The sequence below is a fragment of the Schistocerca nitens genome, chromosome 1, assembly GCF_023898315.1.
Source record: "Schistocerca nitens isolate TAMUIC-IGC-003100 chromosome 1, iqSchNite1.1, whole genome shotgun sequence".
In the NCBI taxonomy this organism is placed as follows: Eukaryota; Metazoa; Arthropoda; class Insecta; order Orthoptera; family Acrididae; genus Schistocerca; species Schistocerca nitens.
Window position 1 is genome coordinate 539,129,956 of NC_064614.1, and position 27,444 is coordinate 539,157,399.

At 38.9% G+C, this 27,444-nt stretch overlaps 1 protein-coding gene across 1 annotated transcript in view; it reads left to right on the forward strand.

The window, feature by feature from the left end:
* Positions 1–3,225: 3,225 nt before the first annotated feature.
* Positions 3,226–27,444, forward strand: part of LOC126253692 (lens epithelium-derived growth factor-like) — a 46,022-nt gene continuing 21,803 nt past the window's right edge. Inside the window, exons 1-2 of the mRNA XM_049955222.1 lie at positions 3,226–3,336; positions 3,865–4,007. The gene's annotated coding sequence lies outside the window, so the exon portion shown is untranslated. The remainder of the gene's footprint in view (positions 3,337–3,864; positions 4,008–27,444) is intronic.

Consider the following 27,444-nt stretch of genomic DNA (forward strand, 5'->3'; position numbering starts at 1 on the left):
AGTGGTGTATTTCGAGTATAAGCAGAAAGTTGTGCCACATGATCGAATCAGGGTAAATTCATAGCCTATTACACTTGTGGATGGAGATGTAATGCATATTAGCTTAAATAAAAAGATGGAATGGGACTCTGTAGGTGTCCCATAGTGACTGAAAAAAAGGGATAAGTTAGTGACAATTATTTTAGATGCACTTAAACTGAACACAATTATAGTTAGAGAAAATGACAGCTGAATTTTCAGTTTTAAATTTGTCCCCCTTTGGGCAAACAGTTTCAATTGCAGTATTCGTTGGATTACTGAGCCAAGCTAATCTGATGCGAAAACTCTCAATTTATGCCGCTGAAATTTTGATAGCCATAGCGTCATTGATAGAAAGTTTTAAGTTACTGGAAGAGGTTCTCGTAACTCTAAGAGATGCTGGAATGATGTCGAAGTTAGAACAATGTGAATATGTTGGGGCTGACAGTCAGTTTCTAGGCTTCAAACTCACGATGGAAGGAATAATGTTGAATGGCGAGAAGCCAATTGTAAGAGAAGTATGCGAAAGCAATTGAAGCCGATCTACGGTTCATGAGGCTTCTGCTACAAACTCCTGAGCGATATTAACTTTCCTTATCACTGGTCTCTGCAGGCTGTTAAAGTAAAACATAGTACAGTAGCGGATCCACTAATTTGAAAACTGATTTAAGGGCATTCAAGGACGGTAAGTGCAAATAAATAAATAAATAAAGATAGTTATTGTACAGCCTCAATATGGCGCTTTCATTCTGTCTTGCCTCAGAGATTTCATACTACAGTGTCTGGGGGACCTTTCAAGAGAAGGTTGTGCAGTAGTGAAGTGACATCGAAGTGTGGCATTTGCTATAGGTGCATGCCATTCAAAGACGAGCGTGGCTACAATATCTCTGAATACGTTGCTATACTGAAATGGTACTGTGTCACGTGCGCTAATAGTATTCAGTGGTTGAAGATATTTTCTGTTTGCTAGAATGAGGTTCTTGTTATAACTTTACATTATCCACTTTACTAAGTATTTATTAATCCTGTTGAAGGGAAATATCATTTTTTGGCCGTGATGTTAACTATGCAGACACGCGAATAAATGGTTCAAGACGTATAACTTACTGTCGAAAGGGCGAATGCAAAATGAAAGCAAGTTCACCTAACAGCAGCTGCAGAATCTCTTGGACGATACATCTTTTGTTATCGTCTTTGAGCACACAAATTATTTTAGAAGGAACTTATTTTCGTTTCGGCCATTTGGGGAGTTTCGTTTTCTCTTCGTTAACGTTTCTTATGTCGAAACTTACACAATTGTATTTATGTTTCCACACTTAACTGGATCGTGAGAACTGTGCAAGTAGGAAGTCCGATCTCGCCTGTGGAAACTCTGGTCCTTAAAGGATATGATGGGAGGATTCATATGTATGGATGTCTGTGTGTCTATGTAATCTACAGTACAGGATTTACATTCCTCAGCGTATCTTGGAGCACTATATAATTGTAACAGAATATACCTATTTATTTAATTTACTTATGGCATAAGTTCCTGTTTTTTAATTTGTATATAGATAACATTCCATCAACATTTCTAAAATCATTGGGGGAAGTGGCAACAAAACGACTATTCACGTTAGTGTTTAGAATATATGAGTCTGGCGACATACCATCTGACTTTCGGAAAAGCATCATCCACACAATTCCGAAGACGGCAAGAGCTGACAAGTGCGAGAATTATCGCACAATCAGCTTAACAGCTCATGCATCGAAGCTGCTTACAAGAATAATATACAGAAGAATGGAAAAGAAAATTGAGAATGCGCTAGGTGACGATCAGTTTGGCTTTAGGAAAAGTAAAGAGACGAGAGAGGCAATTCTGACGTTACGGCTAATAATGGAAGTAAGGATAAAGAAAAATCAAGACACTTTCATAGGATTTGTCGACCTGGAAAAAGCGTTCGACAATATAAAATGGTGCAAGCTGTTCGAGATTCTGAAAAAAGTAGGGGTAAGCTATAGGGAGAGACGGGTCATATACAATATGCACAACAACCAAGAGGGAATAATAAGAGTGGACGATCAAGAACGAAGTGCTCGTATTAAGAAGGGTGTAAGACAAGGCTGTAGCCTTTCGCCCCTACTCTTCAATCTGTACATCGAAAAAGCAGTGATGGAAATAAAAGAAAGGTTCAGGAGTGGAATTAAAGTACAAGGTGAAAGGATATCAATGATACGATTCGCTGATGACATTGCTATCCTGAGTAAAAGTGAAGAAGAATTAAATAATCTGCTGAACGGAATGAACAGTCTAATGAGTGCACAGTATGGTTTGAGAGTAAATCGGAGAAAGACGAAGGTAATGAGAAGTAGTAGAAATGAGAACAGCGAGAAACTTAACATCAGGATTGGTGGTCACGAAGTCAGTGAAGTTAAGGAATTCTGCTACCTAGGCAGTAAAATAACCAATGACGGATGGAGCAAAGAGGACATCAAAAGTAGACTCGCTATGGCAAAAAAGGCATTTCTGGCCAAGAGAAGTCTACTAATATCAAATACCGGCCTTAATTTGAGGAAGAAATTTCTGAGGATGTACGTCTGGAGTACAGAATTGTATGGTAGTGAAACATGGACTGTGGTAAACCGGAACAGAAGAGAATCGAAGCATTTGAGATGTGGTGCTATAGACAAATGTTGAAAATTAGGTGGACTGATAAGGTAAGGAATGAGGAGGTTCTACGCAGAATCGGAGAGGAAAGGAATATGTGGAAAACACTGATAAGGAGAAGGGACAGGACGATAGGACATCTGCTAAGACATGAGGGGATGACTTCCATGGTACTAGAGGGAGCTGTAGAGGGCAAGAACTGTAGAGGAAGACAGAGATTGGAATACGTCAAGCAAATAATTGAGGACGTAGGTTGAAAGTGCTACTCTGAGCTGAAGAGGTTAGCACAGGGAAGGAATTCGTGGCGGGCCGCATCAAACCAGTCAGTAGACTGATGACAAAAAAAAAATGTATGTGTATATATTCTTGTAAATTATTTCAGTTGCCCATTGATATTTTGTAAAGTCGTCGGGGAAGATGTAATTATTTTCTTATCAAAGAAACTTATAATTTTTTGACGTTTGTTAATGTAATTGATTTCCTTTGAGTTTCCAAAGGTATTCTTTTATTTGCCGTTCTTCGTGTCACACAAATATTTTTTAATCGTGTTCAACTAGGACCTTTGACAGTATAGTTTTATCTTTCTGTTCTGTAGACTTTGTTACCGGTGCGACATTTTGGCGCACTTTGGTTGTGAGTAACAGTAGCATTGGAAGAGTTATTTGAATTAGGTGAGGAGATTTAGTGTTTTGAGAAGTTATTTATGCTCCAAAAAGTCACGTCATTGCTGATCATGGGAAACGAACACAGTAATGCGTAGTGGGTTGTGTCGTGGATATTTGTAACGTGAATTGTGTGGAACCTATTGTAATGATTTGTTCTCCACTTTTTGTGTCATTGTAAAAATGGCAGTGGGACTGAGATGTCAGCAAAAAGACGCTCCAGTTCAAGAGTAGTTACCACAGTTAATGTTGTAGATGAATGTAGTATGTTTCTGTAGGCGTGTTGTGCTAGAAGAAGCTAAAATTTTACTTTGTAATTTGTCGCTTTAATGTTTATTCGGCATGGTGGTTGCTAGTGTTAAGTTTTTGGAAACGAGCTTGCGTTATGTGAAACTTGAAGATGTTTGCTTGGTTACTTCAGAAGATATCATTATCGATATGGGAGAACGCCCTACAGAATTGTACTCTTGTATAATATGATATTGAATTGATGGTTACTTTCGCGATACGTTAATGGTACCAACATTTGTGTTGCAGTGTTTAGACTCCTTGGTCTTCGTTGAACTGCAACGTGTTCAATTATGGTGAAAGCAGGCGAATTATCTTAAAAAGAGCTGGTGGAAGTATCGCGAGTGGTGTGCGGCGATACAGCCGCACGTTTTGATACTGACATTTTGGAGGTACGTTAATATATTTGTGGAGTCAAATTATTGTTTTCCTGGTAAGCACTTGTTGGAACTTTGTTCGTAAATTGTAAATTTAGTGTTCCTACAATCTAAAGTAATTGTAATCTGTCTTTTAAATACATGCTTGATTTTCTAATATATCGGATATCTTTGCGAACTATTTAAGTAGAGAATTTCTATGCTGTTTGAATATGTTAGCGTTTTTATTGGAGAAGTAATCAGTTTCTATTCCATTGCTTGCAGATTTAGTAGATGGTCGTATGTTATATATTGTTTAACATTCGGGATTTCCAGTTTAGTAGTCCACAAAGAAGAATTAGGGTCAATGTTCCATTTGTGGACGCTCTCGTAATTATAGACATGAAATGTGCTGTTAGATATAGAAGCATTTCTTTGTTCTTTTTCGGGGTCCTACTTCTGTGTTAAGGCCTGTTTTGAAATTGTTTTGTAAAGGTTTTTCTTTAAGCATCATATAACCGTTTTTCGTATTCCATATATTGAAGTAAAACATCCGAAGAAAATTAATCTCTTGCGAGGTAAGGTGAAGGATTATATTGTTTTTTTAAGTTGAATATGAAAAAACACAAAGCAAACGGGCGGGATCGGACGCTTCCGTACTTCCAAATCATGTTGTTAAACTTCATGGCGTTTAACAGATGCATATTTTTCCTCTTGGTTCCCTGTTATGGCCGCATTTGTGGCTATATGTAGATGTGTGTCTTGTTTTGACCATTTACAAAACGGGGCATTACTGAGGGCCGGGGTAAGACCTGTCAGTTTTGACCAATGTCATCAGAAGTTACCACAGATGGTGTATTGCAAGGATTTAACAGAGTGACGGATGTTGAGAAACAAAGGAATGCAGGAGTGAGCAAACAAATGGACATGTCATGTACATCCTATTCAACTTCCTATGAGCTGAAATGTAGAGGTTAACTGCAGTACGGGATACAATTTTAACATATGTAGATGACCTGTGTAGGTCAACTGAAGTATGCTATTCAAATTTTACAGGTGTTGCTTTTTTTCGCCTCTGCTACTACTAGTACCCTATTCTTCAGCTTATATTAGTACTAGCAAAGGTGAAAAGACCAAAATATGTATCCCACACTTCAGATGACCTATATTTGCCAACTGTACAGTAGGATATTAGTGCTAGTAAGACGAAAAAATCGATGTACGTAACATTGGCAGCCTTGTACCTCAGTTGAACTATGTGAAGGCGAATAAAAGTGTCACTTGTCAAATTTTATGCTATACTTCAGTTGACCTGTACAAATACAAGTTTTGTTTCACCTTTGATACTGACAATATCAACTGAAAATTATCATAGGTAGTTCTGATGATGGCGAACGATAAAATTTTTATCCCGTACTTCAGTTGACCGAAATAGAATACTAGCGGTAGTGAAGATGAAAATTGGCTACATACATAAAATTTGTATCCCATTCTTCTGTTGACTTTGTAGGTAAACTTAAGATCCTTCATTGTTAAACTGAAGTACAGGATGCCAATGTTATGTATGTCGCATTTTTCATTTTTGCTGGTACTAGTATCCTATTCTTCAGTTGACCTGTATAGATCAAATGAAGTATGGGATACAAATTTTTCGTATGCTGGTTGTTTCGCCTTTGATAGAACTAGTATTAACTGAAAAGAGTCATTAATACTAGTGGTAGTGCAGGTGAAAAAAGCGACAACTGAAAAATTAGGATTCCGTGCTGCAGGTGACAAACCCTGCTTAAAGTCTTCCATATTAATGGGAATAGACAAAAAGATACCTACAAATGAAAATCAAAAAGTAAAAATTGTCCATAATGAAAAATTCTTCTAAAATACATCAAACTCGCTATGAATGTATTGTAACAACCAAATGATCTAAATTACTACAATTGCAAGTCATACGTCATCGTCCATATCGATACAGGCACGCTAGGAAAAAATCTTCCCTTCATAATCTCGGATGTTATTGAATTTGGCATATGTTAAAGTGAAGAACTAAGTCTTTTATTTGAAAGATAATTGCTTTAAGATTACAAAGAAATCCTCCATTTGGGCTTATCTGTCAAAGTTCTATTACTATAGATTTCTGAACTTTTTCTGATTTATGGATTTTTTTTTCCCAAGATATAAAATTTGGATTTTTTTTTCTGTTGATTAGTACCATATAGTTCTGTTTCCTGAAAAGGAGAGCTTCCACTTTTAGGTTGAACAGGTTTTATGAACAATTGAATTTTTTGCCGTACATCAAATCTTTATCACATAACAGGCTCATAAAAATCAAAAGGTAGCCTTATTTAACATAATTTTTGTTTTGAAAGATAAGAGACTCATTTTTCAAGCTTGTTAAATGGTTCCAAAATGTGTGAAAGGTCCAAAAACTTACAGGTTTCAATTTATACAACTTCTGTGCATTCTGTTCTGTACTGAAATTAGCCAGTCAATGAACTAAAAGTGTGTTCCACTGCTTCGGTATCTTCCCTTGATGTAGAGTGATACCTTCCTTTTGAACCAATAGGAATTGGAGCACTTAACGGTCTTCAGAACATTGTGAACAGGGAGTGAGTGCTGATGGTGGTGTTGCTGTCTTTCAGCTGGAAACCTATATCCAGCTGCTGGTCCATGTGGTAGCATAAAGTTCATTGCAATTTCATTTAACTCGTAACTGGTTTATATAATCTCTGCAATCCACCAGTCATACCCACATGCCACAAACATCACCCTTCTCAGGTTGTGAATCTGAACATTATCCTGCTGTTTCTGAGGTGTTGGCTGAACAAAAGAAATTTCTTCCATCTTGCTCTTTAAATGGCATGCAATATGAGTTTGCCCATCACTTTGAGTCCAAAAATGTGTCTTCTGAATTCCTTTCACAGTAGTAGTTTGTTTGGTCTATTCTTCTTTTTCTACTCACGGAATTCTTCGATTTCCTCTTTGGACAAAAGAACGAGGGCTGTGTGTTAGATTTATTGGCTCTCTTAAAATCCTCAGCATTCTGAATCGCAGCTGTATTTGGTCCGGAAAGATTGTGTTATAACATTGTGCTCCAGCAAGCCTCCTACACCATCACAAGTAGTGATGGGGAGCTCGTGAATGAGTCGTTCAAATGAACGCTTCACTCCAGTGAAGTGTGAACTAACCACTCAATTTCAATGAACTGGTACTTCAGACTCTTCACATATAGCACACTCCACACTTTCTTCTAGTTCACTCACTCTCTTCCCCTCTCCCTCACCCACGTCACTCATTCTCCCTTCACTTCAGTCCTCCCTCTACTGCCTGTCGATGAATCGCGCGGTGTTTGTGGGGAACGATAGGGTTGGGAAGGGTGGGGGAGGTGAGGAGCGAGGGGAAGGCAGCGTCAGCTGCTACCTGCACTGCTGACATCGTTACCCGTGACTATTTGTGCAGTTATACTACGCGTCTGCGGGTAGCCTACCTTTGGCAGCGCTTGAAGACAAATGAATATTAAAGATACAAACGAAGAGGCTGGCTGTGTGAGCACACACAGCCAACATGAAAATAAAAGGTTTGTTAATAACACTGAAAGAGGGATTTTACCTGAAATCGTACCAATGACTACAGGTGACAGTTCACGTTTTGAATCTGGTGGGTTATTATTCTCAACAAAAATAAAATCTACAGGAAAACTTCTGAATAATTACTTAACGTAGGTATATAGACTTTGTGACACTGTTAAACAGGCTCATTCTATTTTGGATTAAATTTTAAGAGGAACATAAAATTGGACTGCATTTCGTTGGTAGCCCTATTTTTCAGTCTATGAATACAACAAATAATGTTTCATTTGGCAGATAGACTTTTTTGGGCGCTTCATGAGAAAATGTCGAGCAAGATTAAATGTAGTACCTTCTTTATGTGACAGGCTTCTCTGTTTATCTTTCCTTTGTCCCCTTCAACCATGCTCTATTTAAGTTGACTCAGACGCTGTAAGAGCGTAAAACGTTGTGTGCACGTTACTCCATAGTTCCGCCATCTGTGGGTAAAATTGTGAAGTATTACGAAACTTTATTGTACGAGCGAGGCGTAGCAGCGGCTGAGCGGCGAACTGGGCAACTTCGCCAGGCTTCTGTACTTCACGAATGAACTACTTCATTTGAACGCTTCACGGCAAAGAGTGAAATGAATGAAGTAGTTCACGGGAATGAACGAGTTCGACCCATCTCTAATCACAAGGCCCTTTCCTGTGATCAGTAGCACTGCATAACCAGTCAGTTGGCACAAGCGACTTGCTCACTTCAGACAGCTAGTAATGATTTTTAAAATGACTAGGAGCACAATCAGAAATGATCTTCTCTGCCCCTGTTTGCAGTTAAAGAATTTTGCACATTGCTAGTAAAAAAGGTCCTTTCATCACTTATAACTGCAACACTTTTGGTCTTGCTTTGAAAATATTTCACTCCTGTAAAAATTGAAATCTGATCATTACTCTAGTGATACCTTTGTACTTCTTGTGGGAGAGTTACAGACCAGTTCTCAGCAAAATCATGGTGCTGTAGTGTTACTGATTTCACTGACCAATTACCAAGCTCATCAATGAAACTGTCAAAGGCAACAGGTTTTTAAGTAGTTTATTTTCCTCCCATGTTGCTATGTAATTTCTGCAGAGTGATCTGCTATGTCTTCCAGGCCAAGTGTCTGTAAAGACAGTCCTCCCTTTCCACGGCAGTCACCACCACATTCTTGAAACAACCAAGTATTTTGATTTACTTCAGACTACCAATGACTTCACACACCCAACCAAGATGTCATAAGTCACTTGCTCCAGCAAGTTCTTCAAAGTTACCACACAAAGTTCAAAATTCACGCAGTACACACATAAACAGACATCTCTAGGTGGGTGCGGAGCTGCTCAGTTAGATCATAGTGCATGAAATTTTGATCTTCCAATGTGTGAAGTTCTGTGGTTGCTCTTATGAACTGCAAAAGATTCTTTAATACTGCAAGTCATTTACCTCTTCACTTTCACAACTTTTTGACCTTCAGCTGCTACAGTTGTAGTGTCTTTTTTGTTGGCACACTGGCAAGAACGGTCCCATTTATCTTCCAGATAAAATGACTGCACTGTTTGAACTTGAGCTGCTTCTACAGGATGACCAGAATAGGGACCTGGTCTTCCAAAGACTCCTTTTACAGACCTCACATTTCTTGAATTGTCAAACATGACTTTGATACTTATGGAATGTGGTTCAAAATTTTCTTTGAAAATGTTTCTGGAATAATAGTTAAAATTTGCACCTTTTCACTGTAGGATGCACAGTATTCAACAGCTGAATTTATATTTGTGAAAAATTCCTAGTGGGAGGTGCAAGAGTGCTTTGGTTCATTTTCTTCTGAAGATGGAATTTCTACTTTGAAGACTGTGGTCAGTTTTGCTGTAGTGTATTCATCGATAGCTCTAGTCATTTCTCTGTGCTTTCTTGATGCGTAGAGCTCATGACTCTTCTTCACTGACCACCGTTTCTTAACAGGACAAACACATACCTCCGTAGTTGACTTATTCAGGGTATTTAATTCTTCCTCTATTGATGCAAAATCTGCACCATGAAGGCTTTACCTTGTTCAGATACTGTCATTGTTATTTTGTCAAAACATTTAGAACACAAAGTTGTCACTGGAAACATCTTCACTTTGAAAAAGTCTTCAAATGAGAACACTTATTCCCAATCTGAACAGTCTGTTTTTTGTTTCTTTTATGGATATGTAAATAGTTAGCACACTTCGCTCTCCTGTGGCCCCAGTCAGAGGATATGTTAAACAGTCCTTTCCTCAAAACACACTGAAACTGTCCCAACTGGCAAATTCCTCACAAAAACACAGAACTCACTGGATGGTCTCAGATTTCATAGAAGCCTCTTCAGTAAACAACTTAGTACTGAACAACTACAATAACAAAAGCAACAATGAACAACCACAACAAAGAAAATGACAAGAAACTATAACAAAGTGAAAAGAAATAACTGCCACAAAGACAATAGATATAAACATTGCAACAAAGAAATTAGTAAGAAACAGCTTCAGTGAAGAAATACATGACCCTTGAAAGTTACAAAATTTTTTTAAAATAAAACGTATCCAGCTTAAAAGTGGAAGCTCTCCTTTTCAGGGAATGTAATGTGGTACTAATCAAAAGAAAAAAATAAAAATTTTACAGATTATAATTTTTGAAAAATCCGTAAATTATAAAGAAGTTCAGAATGCTATAGTAAAAGAACTTTAATGGGTAAGTCCAAATGGAGCATTTCTATGTAATCATGAAGCAATTATCTTTCAAATAAAAAACCCCAACAAAATATCTAGAATTGTTTCAGAGATACAGCATTCTAAAATTTCTTCAAAAATTCACATCTTCAAAATGGTGTTTCCAGTGACATCTTTGTAGGCCTGTGTCTCTGGGCAGGAATTTTTTTTGGAGAAAAGAAAAAAAATACGCGTTTCTTATGAATTTTAACATATGCTAAATTCAATAACATCTGAGACTGAAGGTAACCCCTCTGCCTGAAGTGATACGGATAATGCCATACACGGTCACTCCGATAAGAGGCGACAATTGTGCCATACACAGTGTCTAGCCCTGTCTTTTAGAAACACTTTAATTCAATTTACAATGGTGACGCCTCACCGCAGAAGGTAATCGATGTATTATCCATGGCTTGAAAATAAAGACATTCATTTCTAAGAGTAAACCACAATGTCGGCGGTCGAAGCTGATGGGTTGTATCCCATTTTTTCACTTGACCCCAAAAAATGTTTACAGAACATCTATAACAGACCAACAAATTTGGTCTGCATTCTAAGTAGGCTGATTTTAAGTAGACGTATTTAAAATAATTGGTAATTTTTTATTTCAAGATAGACATAATTAAGTCTAGCCTGAGCATCTCATAATTTATCTGTGCTTGTAGCATAATAAAATATTCCACATGAATTATAAAAATATAACATTTTTAACTAAAGGTTTTTGAGTCAACTCAAAAAAGTATTTCAGTATTATCCCAGTGAAGTGAAAAATGCACAGGAAGGCTGTTGTTGAGGGAATGAAGGTTGCTTCTGCAACAAAGTTGTACAATGCTCCAAGTACATTAAAGAAATAAGATTTCTGATCGATCTCCATGAAAATCTGTTGGGCACTGTGGCCCACGTTCAGTCTTGGGAGGAAAACAGTTGCTGGGCTTGGCTCTGGATGGTTCAAAGATGGGGTTTCCAGTTTCTAATGAAAATTGTGATCTATATATGCAGGAAGGTATTGAAGAAGCAGATTTGTGAAATTCTAAGGCTGCATTGCAAACAATCTATCTGCAGAAAGTGATATGTCATTCTGAAGAGAAGCAGAGCTTAGTAACACAAAGCTGCTGAATGTTAATGGGATTAGAGATACAACAACAGCAGGAAAAATAAGAAATTGGTTCCAGGAACAAACTGAATGATGTCATGTGATATGACCCTAACAGACTTTTTAATGTGGTTGAAAACTTGCTTATTTTTCTGGCTCCTAAAGGAGAATTAATTGTAGATTGCTTCTAGGCCAGTCATTACAATGCTTTAGGCCAATCATTAAAATGCTTCTGTTAATTATTTTTCTATTCCAATCAATTGCTGTAACTTGTATCTGCTTAATACATTTTTCTTAAGTGCTTGTATAAAGAACAAATCACTTTTCAGCAAACAGTTACTTAAACGCCCAATAGTGGGTAAATGTCTGGCCATAACTAGTTTGTGGGGCAAAATGGGGAAATAAAACATTCTGATTTCATTTTTTTTTCTATAAAACTTGGAAGGTTTATTACATAGTCGTAATATACATGCTTCGAAACAATAGGAATGATTTTTTAAAGTGATGTGTAAACTTCTTTCCTGGAGCAAACATAAAGTCTGTTGTGAATTGTCTGTAAAATAGCCAGAAGAGGTGCCTCAACCCTACAGTAGAAAGTCACTCTTAATATATTTCATAACATTATTCTTCCTCACATATGGTAACTTAATGTTTTTGCAGGTTGGTTATTTGATAAACAAAATATAGACTGTGGTTAACCTTCCAGTTCTAATCATAGTCAGAAAGTAGCACACTGTGTGATTTTGTATCAGGTTGGCTTATTTGAGATAGTCTGCACTTGACTCCATAAGATTTTGTTCAAATTTGGTGTGTGCTTTTGCTAAATGAGATGATTTACAAATTTCTAGATTTCAAATGCTTTGTGAGGAGGGATCTCATAAGTGAAGAGCGTAGAATTGTTGGATCAGTGTAACAGAACTTACATATCTTTGAACTGCTGTAAGACAGCAAATAATTGTGGAAAAGATGCAAAACATGGCAGGATAGTGGAACAGTGCATTTGTACATAATTGGGAAGTTTTATTTGGGTCCCTAGTTTTCGTCCAAGTGGAACTTAAAGTTGCCAAGAAATTTTGTAATGAAAACGTTTAAGTAGCTAGATTCCTGTTTGTGGTTGGTTTTGAAACTTCTCCTTTAGTGACTTATTTTCTAGTTAAGGGGTACCTCATCCATACTTGGGTTAACTACCATTTGAAAGAGCATCTTTTTTTGTGTGCAATACCAGGTTTCCATGGATGCTTTTTTTCATTGGTTAGGGACTATCCAGTAAAATTTCTTACGAAAATATTTTAGAGTGTCAGGAATCATTGGATTTTTAAAATAGTTGTCAGTCATAGTAGAATTAAAAGCTTGTGCAGGTCCATGGAAACTTTTGACTCTACCATTTAAAAATAAACTGGCACCAGCATTGCCAAGGTGCCATGCCTGATTGCCACCCAAGACTCACCACAAGGGGAGTCACTTTGTCAGGTTCCTGAGATAGAGGAGTCGTGGGTGACCTCTTGTCTGCTCTGAGCTATGTACTGTCTCAACTCATATACATTTATTTTTCCTTAAATTATTTATCAGCTCAGTTGCAGTATTGCTTTAAACTATGCAGTGGCTTAACACCCAAACTAGTTGCCAAGTCTAAAAGTATGTTGTTTAGTAAAGGTACCCAAGCCCTTGGGAGTTGACAGTTCCTGATGGCCTCCATGCTATCACTGACATGACAAAACACAGTATTAGTGATGCAGTGACTTAAAATTTTCCTCAGCTTTGGTAAAGACTGGTTCTGGGAAACTCTCGTTGACAGTGTTGTAAATGGCACTAGTAGATTTGTGGTAAATGTGCTGATCAGGGAGCCAGCAAGTATGTTTCGAACTACCAAGTGAAGCAACTCCAGAGGGCCAAAAGTATACACAAAATTTATTAAATGTGTTTGTCATCAAATGATATTTCTCGAATATCGCCAACACACAACCTTGTTGTCATGCAAGCATGTGTGAAATTCTGTACTGGTTTTCGTGTTGAAACCATAACTTCTGCATTGGTTCATATATTTTGGAAAAGAAAAACTTTTTCTGAGAATCACGTGCTAATCATTTCTTCTCCATAAAAATTAATTTTGTTAAATTTCTACTTACCAAATTTGAGTACAAAGAAGTGCAGACTTGATTTCCCTAGGAATGCTGTAGGCTAGTGTGTCCAGCCAGTTGTTTTTACAATGTCTCTTATTACAGTGTGCAGATTTGCATGACTTGTTGCAAAAAAGTTTGGCTCAGAGTTAAAGATTTTTCTGTAAATGCTAAAATTGTTAAAACTTTTGTGCTGGCTTGCAAAGACATCACTGAAATATGCAGTTTTCCTTTGATTCATCACTTTTGTTTCAGTAATCCCATAAATTTTCTCAAAAAGGGATGAACTGCAACAATATCGTCTATGGGTGTCAGTAATTATATAAAACCTTTTGTAATGTCTTCACTTAAAACTTCTGGGCTGATAGGCCGTGGTCGAAATAAAAAACTCTCTCCTGACGTTTCGTCTCAGACTCCGGGAGACATCCTCGGAGGTAAAGCGGCGAACTGCGAAGAGAACTCGAGGAAGTGCTGATTATATAAGCAGTACAGAGGGCGCCACAGTCGATCACGTGGCGTTGGCTATGAGATTGTCTCTGGTGATGCCAACATTCTCGATTGAAAGTAATCGATCATCACGCTTGCGGTGCAATGCTGACATCCAAATTTTAACCAGTTTAACACCTTCGTCTTTCCTGTTAAAATTATTACGATGTTTATCAATCTCGATAGCCTCTCTATACAAGCGTGCATAATAATGTGAGGTTTTTGATATGACGCTTGTCTCGCTGAATTGTATTTCATGATCACCTTCCTGGTAAACATGTTCCGCTACGGCCGATTTGTCCATGTGACCCAGGCGGCAATTCCTCTTATGTTCAACAAGACGGGTGTTCACATTTCTCTTTGTGGTACTGATGTAAACCTGTCTACAACTACAAGGAATTTTATATACTCCCAGTGTAGCCAAAGGGTGTCGTTCATCGATTGCCGACCTTAAAAATTCTTTTATTTTCCTAGTGGGTCTGAAAGTAGTTTCCACCCCATACTTGCCTAAAACTTTCCCTATGCGATCTGTGACCTTACTAATGAATGGAAGAAAAACTTTGCCCTTGGGCGACTGTTCGTCGTTGCTCCTGATTCTCTGCCTAGAGCGAAGTGCTCGATCTATATCCTTGATAGAATCAACATTCTTTAGGAAAGTTGACTGTAGATGTTCAATCTCATCTTTTAAATAAACAGGTTCACAAAGTTTGTACGCCCTGTCTACCAAAGTTTTCATTACACCTCTTTTTTGTCTAGGGTGGTGGTTTGAATCTTTATGTAGATAATGATCAGCATGTGTGGGCTTTCTATACACCTTATGGCCCAACGTTCTGTCCCGTCATTTAATCACACACATCCAGGAAATTCAATTGCCCATTCCTTTCCGTCTCCATAGTGAATTGAATATTCGGATTAATGTTGTTTAAATGTGTCAGGAAGGCATCCAACTCCTCTGCTCCATGTGTCCATACTACATCGCTATGTCGATGACACGTTCGTGCATGAAATAACATCACTGTAATGCTGGACAGAGTGCTAGCGTGTTTGAACGCAAAGTGCACCAAACACTCCTAACGATGGGCCTCCACAGCACCTGTATATGTGCGAGTGTTAACACAGACATCTGCTACTATGTCTGAAATGGGCATGTGATCGTTGGCCCTGTATGTTGGTGCAGTGGCAGAGCGTTCCATGATCTGGTGAATCGTGATACTTTAATCATACTGATGGGAGGGCGTGAATCAGTCCTCTTCCAGGGGGGACAACTTGACCTGTACTGCCAGATGGAGACAAGCTGGGGACGGCTCCATTATGCTCTGGGGAACATTCATGTGGGCATCTATGCGTCCAGTGAAGCTCTGCAAGGGACTGTAATGGCCAAGGAGTATCATACACTGGTTGCAGACCACATACACTGCTTCATGATTGTGTTTCTTGATGTCAGTGGCATTTTTTGACAAGTTAAAGCACCATGTCACAAGCCCAGGAGTGGCGGTGTGATTTGAGGAGCACAGTAGTGAGTTCCAGTTGATTTGCTGGCCCCTGTGCCAACTCCCTTATTGCTTCCCTGGCTGTGCGGTTTGAGGCGCCATGTCTAGGATTGTGCGGCTCTTCCTGCTGGAGGTTAAAAGTCCTCCCTCAGGCATGGTTGTGTGTGTTGTTCTCAGCATAAGTTAGTTTGTTAGTTTAAGTAGTGTGTAAGTCTTGCGATCGATGACCTCTTCAGTTTCATCCCTTAGAAATTCACACACATTTGAACATTGCTTCGCTGCCACAATACGTCGCTGCTGTTCTCCGTGCCAAATCTTTCTCTTTCTCTCTCTCTCTCTCTCTCTCTCTCTCTCTCTCTCTCTCTCACACACACACACCCCACCACACACACACAATTGCTTAGCAGCAGCTGTTTTTGTTTCTGAGCTTTTATTACTCTAATTTGCACAAACAAATCCTTCATGCCATGGCAGAGCTTACTGATATCATCCTGAAAAAATTCATGCAGTTGAGTTATTACTCCATCAGAAAGGACTATGCCCATTTTTTCATGTGGTGTTGGTAGCTCATCCTTTTAAACTTCCTAGCTGTTTTAACCATTATTAAGGAGACAAGAAGTTTTGCTGATTTGTAATGGACCAACTCCTTTGTGTGTGTGTGTGTGTGTGTGTGTGTGTGTGTGTCAAATTTTCTCAAGTGTGAATTTCTCAAGTCTGATAAGTCAGAACAATTCCCTCTTGTTTATCTGAACCTGCTGCAACTCACAAAAGTGAAAACCACTAACCATGTGGCTACTCATTAGTCTTTGTACCTGATTAACTTTGTTTGTCACAGTCTTTTAAATTACTTTTTTATTGGTACTCTGAATTTTAAGAGGGGAAGCCTCGAGAGAACATGCTTCATTCTATCAATCTTCATTAGATGAAACCTTAACCATTCATAGTTGCTAATTGCAGCGTGTATATGACCCGGGAGATCCGGGAAAAATCCGATTTTCAGTTAAATTTTTGTGGTTTTGACTGGTAAGAACCGATACTCGAACAAAGGATATTACCGTATCCCGCTACTGCAGAATAATTCTGCAGCAACAAAACATGAAAGAGAGAAAAAAAAGAAAATGGAAATGAAACTTAAGTTGCAAAGGAAATGTGCTATATACAACAACTAAACACAGTGCTCAGACAAGCGTCTGCCAACATCAAAGTGTGTCAGAGGTGTTAGAAAGACTATGCAATGCTTCATAACAAAAAATTGCCTCTGATGGGCATGACGTGACAACTGTTTAAATTAGATTCGTTTGAGCAGTTGCTTCTGGTTACAGAAGTGTGGCTGGGTGCCACTATCTAGTATTGTCCTGTTTCGGTTGATGCACAGAGCAGTCTGAGTTGTGGTGGGGAGGTGGGTCATCTCCACGTGACCTCTGTTTATGTTCAGTGGTTTTTTGTTTCCTCCTAGTTTCTTGCTCTCACATTAAATGAAAACAAAACGGATTTTTTTGGCCGGAAGCTAGCTAACGTTAGCATAATTGCGTAAGATTACAATAGTAGTTTCAGATTTTATGTCCACCTTTCTGACAGTCAAGCATTAATCACCTTGCAGAACAGTGAAGTTATTTTTGTCGGTTTGATAAAGAGATTTGGCTTTTATTAAATCTTTTCCGCTGAGGCAGTCAATTTATTTGAAACAAAGTGTTTAATTTCACACTGTTGGCTAGTTTCAACTGTTCGCTGCATTTCAAGTGCACACATGGCATTATGCAATAATAAAGAACCAAACATGAGATAATACAGTACTGGTATTCCAAGAAAATTTGCATCCAAATCTGGACGTACGAATGTGCACTTTAAGCCGAGTTATGCATTTTGGTATGGTTCATGAAATTTCGATGCTCTTGAAGTATCCTCTGATGTCTTGTTTCTTTTATGTCCTAATGTAAGATCTTTTAATGTTTTACACGTAGGAACATCGTATTTCCTGCGTCATCGTAGCTGCGCAAGCGTGGTGGCGCCCGTTATCTGGCGCTCTCTGGCAACTGCTGAAACGAACCTATTTCTAACAGGTCACGGGAAAATGTTGCGATTAGTGGTTTGAAAAGCGTTACATTCCAAGTAAATTTCTGTTTACGCAAGATGAACTACGTGCGAGAATGTACTATGAATTTCTTAAATCACAAAGCGTTTGACTCTCATTTAAAAATCAGTTCTTTGAGGACGACCATTTAGAAGAATTTCGAGCCCAGAAGATCAGAACATTTACATCGCTATTAAAAATTTACTGGTACATTTATGTGATGTATCTTAAAGTGTAAAATGCGCAAAAAAGATCAACATTATATGTGGAAGCTTAGCTTCTCTTCCAGCTTATTAATCTTCTTATGTGAATGCTATGTATATTAATGTAAACCATTTACTTTCGTTACTTGTGTGTTCGCGCTACTTAAGAGTGATCTTGCTATTGACTGACTGCATCACGTGTATTATGCTGTCATCAGCTGGCGAGATCACGTGACATGAGCTATGACTGGCTTACAAAAGCGCATCACAATCTCGATTTCAATGCTTCGGAAAGTGACATGCTGTGTTTGCTGGAATTCAGATTTATACCTTCGTAATACGAAAATATGCAGCGTACGTGTTGCTGCACATCAAAGGTCTTTAAAAATGTGTTTTTCCCCCCCTGAGTTGCACTTTCTAAAGTGCCGGGAAATTCTACCTCGGTGTATAAAACTGTAAACATTCAAAGGATTGATGAGTTATACAGTGCCGAGGAGGAGTATACTGTCACTTAACGCGGAAAAGTGTATTTTCACCTGGGAGAAAGCGTATTTTTAACCGGGAAAATTCCGGGAATTTTTTTTCCCTTGTCAACGTTTACACCTTGTAATTGGCTGCAACATTAAATATGGCAATTTACACACTGTTTGCCAAACTGAACTGTACATCTTGAAATTTTTCGCCTGATTTGACAGTTTCATTCAAATACCTTAAATTTTTTTCCAATTATGTTGAGCCTTATGTGAAGAAGTATTAGTGTGATCTTTGCACAGATTCACATTTTTAAAGTTGGCTCATTATCTACATCTACATTTATACTCCACAAGCCACCCAATGGTAGGTGGCGGAGGGCACCTTACGTGCCACTGTCACTACCTCCCTTTCCTGTTGCAGTCGCGTATGGTTCACGGGAAGAACGACTGAGTCTTTGTAAAAATTTCGGCAGAATTTATCTCTGGCTTCAGCCAGCTTTCCGTACCTATAACTATTTCAGCTTCGGTGCTTTCTATCAGCGCTTGAAGTTCTGGTACTTTACCAACACAGTTTACAATTTACTGCTGCTTGGTCCCCGCATGTCCTGACTTTGCCCCGCACTCTTTGAGGCTGTTGCCCTTTCTGTACTTTCCAGAGGCCATCTAACCTAAAAAGTGTATTGATTGCAAAACAATGACCTCATTATCATTTGCATGAGAAACTTTGTTTGACAATGGTAATCAAAATATTTGATCAGGTGAACATTTGCATCTGAGGAAAATATTAATAGACTAAAAAATCTGCTTCATGTGCCAGTAATATTTTATTTCACAACCAGTTTCGAAGCAGGTGCCACCAACTGCACAGATCCACAATTCTGCGTTATTACTAGAATAAAAACTCTGGTTCAGTTATTTATTGCACAACTGATGTAAAAGCGTAAAGCATCATCTTCAGGTCTCAGAACTGCAGTTGAGTGCACCTGAAGATGAAGCTGCAGTCTTCGAAAGCGGTTGGCAATAAGTTATTGGCAACTGAAGCAGATTTTTTATTTTATTAATAATGCATGATAGTGGAGATTAAAGGAAGGAAGCATTTGTGGAAACATATTTTGTGTAGAAAAAGTTGACCTTGCAGACTTTCAACAAGTGTGCATCAGGTATCCCTGCTGGGGTATGGGTTTCAAAAATAATTTACTTTAGAACAAATTTGTTTATGGATGATTCACAAGGTTGCAACATAAACAGTATTAGGAAAGGGATAGATTGCTACTCACTGTAAAGATAACAGCTTCAGTTGCAGGTAAGGCACGACGAAAGACTGTTACACAGTAGAGCTTTTGGCCAAAGTTTTCCTCAGAAAAGAAAACACACATTCACACAGGCAAGTGCACCTCACACACAACTTCTACCATCAGCAGCTCTGATCAGAATGACTGTCTTATGAATAGCAATCTGGAGCGGAGTGGGGTGGGGTGGGGAGGGGAGAAGCATGGGTGAGGGGGAGAGAAGAGTGCTGTCTGATGGAGTGTGCAGGGACTGCCAGGCACGGTGGTGTGAGGTGGAGGGGGGGGGATGGGGAGTGGAAAAGGAGAGGAACAGGGAAGGGGAAAGGATGGACACACATGTTGGAAGAGGACAGCACCCGAAGAGGGTGAGTGAGTGTAAAAAGGGAATAAGTGATAGTATAAGGGGCAGAAACTGTTGGGTGGAGGGTTTGATTGAGGCTGGGATAATTTTGTGATGCAGAATGTGTTGTAAGGATAACTCCCATCTCTGCAGTTCAGAAAATCTGGTGGTGGAGGGTTGTGAAGCAGCTATTAAAATCCAGCATGTTATGTTCAGCTGCATGTTGTGTCACAGGGTGCTAGATTTTATTCTTTGCCACAGTTTGGTGGTGGCTATTCGTGTTGGACAGCTGGTTGGTAGTCATAACAGTATAAAAAGTTGTGTAATGTTTGCAGCAGAGCCATAACACAACTTGGCTGCTATCAAAGGTGGCCTAACCTCTGAAGGGGTAGGATAATCCTATGACACGACTGGAATAGGAAGTGCTGGGTGGGTGGATTGATTGGACAGGGTTTATGCCTGGATCTTGAATGGGGATATGATCCCTGTGGCAAGGGATTAGGAATGGCATGGGCATGGTCTAGGATGTTGTGGAGGTTATGTGGGTGTCAGAGCACAACTGTGGGGAAAGGCTTTGGCCAAAATGTACAATAATATTTTTGTTGTGTCTTGTCATCAACTCAACTTATCTTTACAGTGCATAGCAATCTGTTCTTTTCCTAATACTGTTGTTAGGTTTTATAAAAAAAAAGTTACTAGGCAATAAGTTCACAAAAATGTTGTTTCTAAAACTAGTACACAGACTAATCAACTTGGGAGAATTTTGATGTACAAATTTTGAGAAATTTTAATGCCACTTGGAGCAAAATTGTGACCCAGATGACATAGAACTTGCAGAATGTGCAGCATATAGACTGATCTTGCCAGATTTTGCAGCTTTATCACAACTGTCCACAGAAATGCAGCACTTCAAAAGAGATCTCATTTTTGAAATGTGGAAGTGAGATAAGTACTTGCTTTACCAAGAACTGGGTGCTGTGGGGTGCGCATAGAACATGCAATGTTGATTTTCATGTTAGTTTTGATATGGTGAAGTTACTTAGCTGCTGTAGTATTCGCTATGGCTGATGTAAAGCAAACACAAGAATTTTAAGAAGCAACATAATTTTTTTCAAGCATAATAATTCTACTGGGGGGAGTCTGAAGCAGTAACAGTGGATCAGTGTAGCACATATTCTACCGTTGCCAGCCACCAGGCTAGGCCTCGGCTGCGTATGACATGCAAGCAGTTACCTTTTTATATGCTGACTGCTGTGTTGTCTTGTCACTTGATGCCAACCAATATACTGGTGTTGATCAATTCTGTCTGCAGTAGTTCTGTCAAACTAAGTTCTGCTTCTTGTGTTAATTCTGTGTTGTATTTTAATAGTCATGCAAGAATGAGTATGAAAGCAACTCTTTGGCAATCTCATATTCTACTTAACCTGAGTTACCTCTTTTCATTATTTTGACATAAACTTAAAATCCCGATTACACTCTGGCAACTAAAGGAAAGACCTTCGAAAAAATAAAACCCTGCTTATTTCAGTTTCCTTGCTGGTAGTAAAGAGCTCGGCCACTAGAAAGCATCTGGTATTACGTGGGTTGGAACATTAATAGTGGCAACTATTTATTTACAGCTCGTACAAAATAGATATGTGTTTCAAAGTTTTACTGGCCTTCAAAGTAGTCACCACCATTGTGAATAACCCATTGCCAGCGATGTGGAAGTCGTAGGATACTCTTAGCAGTGCCAGTTACATTGGCAGTTCGAGCGGCGCAGTCTATTGCCTGACGAATTTGTAGCAGTTCTGAAGCGAATGCCGTGAAGTGTTTCTTTCAGTTTAGAAATAGAGTTGAACTGGCGAGGGCTTAAGTCAGGGGAGTGCAGTAAGTGGTATAGCACTTAGCAGCCCCATCAGTCAAACAAATCAGTAACAGCTTGCACTGTACGTGCTTGAGCATTGTCCTGCAAAATGATGGTCAGGTCCTGCAGAAAGTGTCATCACTTCTGTCTCTATGCTGTTCATTTTTGGAACACAACTAAAAGTGTTCGCCAGTAGTACGAGAAGAATACATCCAATGTGCTCCAGCCATCTCCTCAAAGATTTAGGTTAACAGGAAATCATTGTGAAATACATTGTTAGAATTCATAGCTACACAGAAACTAAAAAATGGCTAAAAGTTTCAGGATAATGTAGTTGAAGGCCAGTGCACAAGTATACTGGGTGATCTTCATGTTGTAACTTACTATTTTGAGCTTTTAAGGGGAGTTGGAAAGCTCTATCCTGACAATGTTAAATTTAGTGACTTGGCTTCCCTGTATTTCAGAAACCACTGTAGCCATTGACATGAAACATTTACAGTACTTTAAACTGTATGTTCTGAGTCTGCATTTTTTAATTACATGGTTAACATTTTACGAACTTTTTCTTACATTATCCTAAATAGTTTTAATTATACATAACATTGTTTTTCCTTTAGTTCAGTAGACTAAGGATATGTATGTTATTATTCCCTGAAAATTTGAATGCTGTTCTGAAAGTGGTTTCTGAGATTTAGGGAAAAATGCACTAGAAAATGTAAATTTTCTGGAACGTCGCCTAAAGTTTCAAGACTGTAACTCACCTGATATATGGTTAATTTTTTATTTTTAGTCGCTTGGAAGCACCTTCCACCATACTGTATATCATCCTCTTGATCTTTTTCCGAGGTTTTTTCTTCTTTCTGGACTCCTTAGTGGCCAACTGTGCTGCGTACTCTGCTTTATCAATGCGAACCTTGTCCATCTGTTCAAGTTCTCTGATGCAGTTTGCTCCAGGATTAACTCCCATATGCTGTAGCACTTTCATCCTACCAATGTTGCCATCATTAAAAGCAATAACAGCATCACTGCTGACCCCCCCCCCCCTCCCTCCCCCGCACTTTAGTATCTTCATTCCAACAAAAACATTCTTTGGTGAGTGAGTACATATGAGATTATTGAACAACTCGTTGGATTTTGAGTCTGACCATGCATACACTTCTTCAGTAATTCAGGACTTGCCAGGTCTCTGTAAATAGGTTTTATGATATCCATGACTGCTGCTGGGATGGAATGTTTGATTGTCCAGTACTCAAACAGGTCCAGGAGGGCAAAGTTGGTGTACTGGTTTTTCATCAGTTGACAGTCTGTGGAAGAAGATGGCCCATACTGTCTGCTTCATTTTCAAAAAATCCTCAGTATTATTTCCAATAGCCATCCCATAATACTGCTGTAGTTCATCAATCATTTTGTCTGTCAGCCTGCCTCTTACAGTTTTACTATTATAAAGTTTCTTCTTGTCTCTCAAACTTCGTTTTAACTTCCTCAACCTGGCGCCCATCCTCTCCTGCACATCATCTTTATAACTCAGCAATCCACAGCCTTCTGTATAAAAAATTACCGATTTTATTAGATCTTGAAGTAATGCATGTAAAAATTTTAACTTTTTTAACTGGTGTAGATTATATTAAAAAAAAAGAAAATACATTCCATGTTTATAAGTGATACATAGATCATTTTATTCAGAAAATTGCAAATTTTATAGTGAGATAAAAATTTGAAAATGTAAAAAAAAAATTCCATTTTAACTCCCCTCAAAGCTGTCTTCCTGATTGTATGTAATATCATTCATTATAGGATGGTTTTCATTCTTAAAAGAATTATTTTTGGAGCATAATTTTCAAACTATCTTTGAGGGGTTAAGACTTCATCTCAGAACATAATTGTCACTCAGCATAGGAAGGGGTAGATGACCAATATACAGGGTGTTACAAAAAGGTACAGCCAAGCTTTCAGGAAACATTCCTCACACACAAATAAAGAAAAGATGTTATGTGGACATGTGTCCGGAAACGCTTAATTTCCATGTTAGAGCTAATTTTAGTTTCGTCCACCTACGCTCAATGGAGCATGTTATCATGATTTCATACGGAATACTCTGCCTGTGCTGCTAGAACATGTGCCTTTACAAGTACGACACAACATGTGGTTCATGCGCGATGGAGCTCCTGCACATTTCAGTCGAAGTGTTCGTACGCTTCTCAACAACAGATTCGGTGACCGATGGATTTGTAGAGGCGGACCAATTCCATGGCCTCCACGCTCTCCTGACCTCAACCCTCTTGACTTTCATTTATGGGGGCATTTGAAAGCTCTTGTCTACGCAACGTGCTCGTATTGTGGATGGCTGTGATAAAATACGCCATTCTCCAGGGCTGCATCAGCACATCAGGGATTCCATGCGATGGAGGGTGGATGCATGTATCCTCGCTAACGGAGGACATTTTGAACATTTCCGGTAACAAAGTGTTTGAAGTCAAGCTGGTACGTTCTGTTGCTGTGCGTTTCCATTCCATGATTAATGTGATTTTAAGAGAAGTAATAAAATGAGCTCTAACATGGAAAGTAAGCGTTTCCGGACACATGTCCACATAACATATTTTCTTTCTTTATGTGTGAGGAATGTTTCCTGAAAGTTTGGCCGTACCTTTTTGTAACACCCTGTAAAGATGATTTTCAGTTCACCACCTGTGCTTGCAACAGTCCACCTGTGGGCAGTGTTTCCTATCTGGGTGATGTCACAGTATAAAATCAGTTGAGGGAGAGTGTAAGGGTTGCCAATAGAACTTAGTACTGTTTAAAAATTCTACTGCTGTCTGGCTATTTTATTTGTTTTTGTTTTTTACAGTTAACTTTCACTTCCTCTCCTGGCAGAGTTAGATTATTTTGAGAGTAATACTGTTAATTTTTCTTTCTAAATATATTACTCCTCAACTTTTGCGGCCTTTTGTAAGATGTGTTTTTTGTAATGTATTGATAAAACTTGAGATAGTTCCCAAAAGGAAATGTCAGGCCGAGAAATACCTAGTGTAGCCTATCCACTTTTGAGCCATAGTAGTACTTCTCCATTTATGATATATAACCTCTGACAAAGTCCAGTGTATAGTCCTGTAAATAATCCTGTAACATGTATGTAGATGAACTATGCACTATAATTACCTTACTGTCCTTCAAAATAGTCACCTCCCACAACTTTGCACCACTGAGCTCTGCAATACATGCCCTGGAAACTTTGTACGAAGTCTTCGATTGGGATGGCATTCAAGAGGCGCGTCACGTTACATTGGATGTCAGGAATATCGTGAAATATCTTTCCTTTCAAAGTGAGTTTGAGTCGAGGGAATAGGAAGAAGTCTGAAGGATTGATATACAGTCAGTATGATGGATCTTAAAGTTCACCACCCTCTTTTTTTGCCAGGAACTGTTTGATGACATTGGCTGTGTGTGGGAGAGTGTTGTTTTGAACAAAATACCAGGAACCTTGTTGTGTGTACTGGGATTGCACCCTGTGTAGATGTTGCATGAAACAGGTCAAAATATCAATGTAGCGTGCAGTGATAAACATCATTCCCCCAGGTAGAAATTCCTTGTGGATAATGCCTTGACTACCGAAAAAGATGATGAGCATTGTTTTGATGTGCGATTTTTCGGCTTTCACCTTTTTCCGACAAGGTGATGTTGGAGAACACCATTCCACACTTTACCATTTCGTTTGTGTCGTGCTGGAGACACCAGGTTTCATCCTCGGTGACAATACCGTTCAAGAAATTGGGTGTCGCATCAACCATTTTGATAAAATCCTGTGAAGCCGCTACATGTGCCTGCTTCAGATTGTCAGTCAAGTGATATGGCTCAAGATAACGCTTTTTGCTCTTCCCTCACTCCTGGGTAATGATTTGCCACATGGATTCACCTTTAATCTGCATTTCATGCACTGTCATGTGCAAAGTTTATCAGTGGTTGTTAGTAATTAATGTCCTCACTTTCTCAATATTTTCGTCTCTGACAGCGGTCGCCGATCATCTGCTACAGGAATTGTCAGAAACACTTTCTCGGCCTCTTCGAAAACAGCGAACCACTCTTATACACGCTTCATGGACAGTGCTTGATCCCCATAAACATGTACCAGCTTTGGATGCGTGCCTTTCGGTGTCTTGCCGAGCTTAAAACAAATCTTAAAATTGATCCTTTTCTTGTTCATTGTCCTGTCCCCATTTCTTAGTCCAACAGGTCTAACTCGGAACTATGGTGGGTGCAGGTTGTCAACACTGGCTGCTACACAGGTGCAGCGTTGTGAGCCAGTAGTGTTGCTCGATCGACTGTTCTGACGTCATTCACCGAACTTTGTCAGATGTTGTATTTAGAAATTTGATGAGCCCTTCATGCAGCTCATGCTTTGAGCCCTGTAAGGCTTTTCTTAGACGTGATGGATGTTAATGGCAGCTATTCCCAGTTAAATATATTTTTTCTTTTTACAATTGCTCAGAAAATGTTAGAATTGTTCTAAAAAGCATGAACCAAATGTAGCTTGTATTTAGATGAGGCAGTTTGCTTTCTCTAATCATAGTTACTCCTTGTCAACCTAGTCACTTCTCAAATTCTGAATCAAATTGTTAATGTGTGCTGGTCGCTGTCACTTTTTTAGCGAAGAAAGTCCAGTCCCTGCTGTTTCTGTCCGACTCTGCACTTTTCTGAAATTTTTATAGTAGTAGGGATTGTTTGGAAAAAGACACCTTAGTTATACTGTTTGAAAGTAACCAGTTTTGGATGGTACTCCAGTCAAAAAGCCAACATGATAGCCAGTGTGATATGGTCATCAGGGAACGTGTTGATTAAATGCCCACAGCAATACTAAACTTAGAGATGATGCCAAAGTGGTTACTTGCTGCCCCAAACTGAGTAGGAAGTCAACTTAACCCAATTTAAACAAGCAACGGTGAGAGTATGTTATCTTAAAAGGTTCCGAACACAGCTTCAGTGATCGCACATAATGTAACTGCTCAGTTGTGGGGAAACTAATGGCATATTGCATAGCAATGTTAGCAGCCACTGCCTATTCATTTGCATTCATGCTTCATCAAGCATTATTGGGCCATAATACTTGGTTTCTGAACTGAAAACCTTGAGACATGAAACACCCTTTTATTGATTGTGAATTTAACAGCCTTTAGCACAGTGCATAGATATTTTCCCATGAGCGAACACACAACATTACCAAATGCTGCATCACCTCATTAAGAGGGAAATCAGGGAAACTCATAATATTCCACAATATGTGGCAACAAGAACTTTCCCTACCCAATGGAAGAAAAACATAGTTCATAAATTCTGCAACGTGGCAAAAGTCTGGCATGCAGAGCAAGTTTGGTTATCAACTGATTAGCTTAACAGCAACTCTGTGCAAATACTGGAGCAGGTGGATAATATTGTTCCACCTTCATGAAAACAGTGATTGTTCACGTTTGTAGCTTCAGGATGTAGGCAGTTGAATGTTTCACAGGCAGGCCCTATAAAATCAACCAAAGTATTTAAAGGAATCATCCTGCACCTGTTTTGTTGTTAACGCAACTAGTAGTAGTGTTTTAGATGTGAGGTTTGTAAACATACAGTGGAAAGACTTTGTGAATTTTTGTGTATACTCTGCAAGTATTCCAATTTTATTGCTTTTCAGAATGAAAAATCAGGAGGCTGCCAACCAAAGATGGCCAATAATTCAACTGTAAATGAAAGTTTTTGAAAACTACCTTATTCTGCATCAGTCCTCT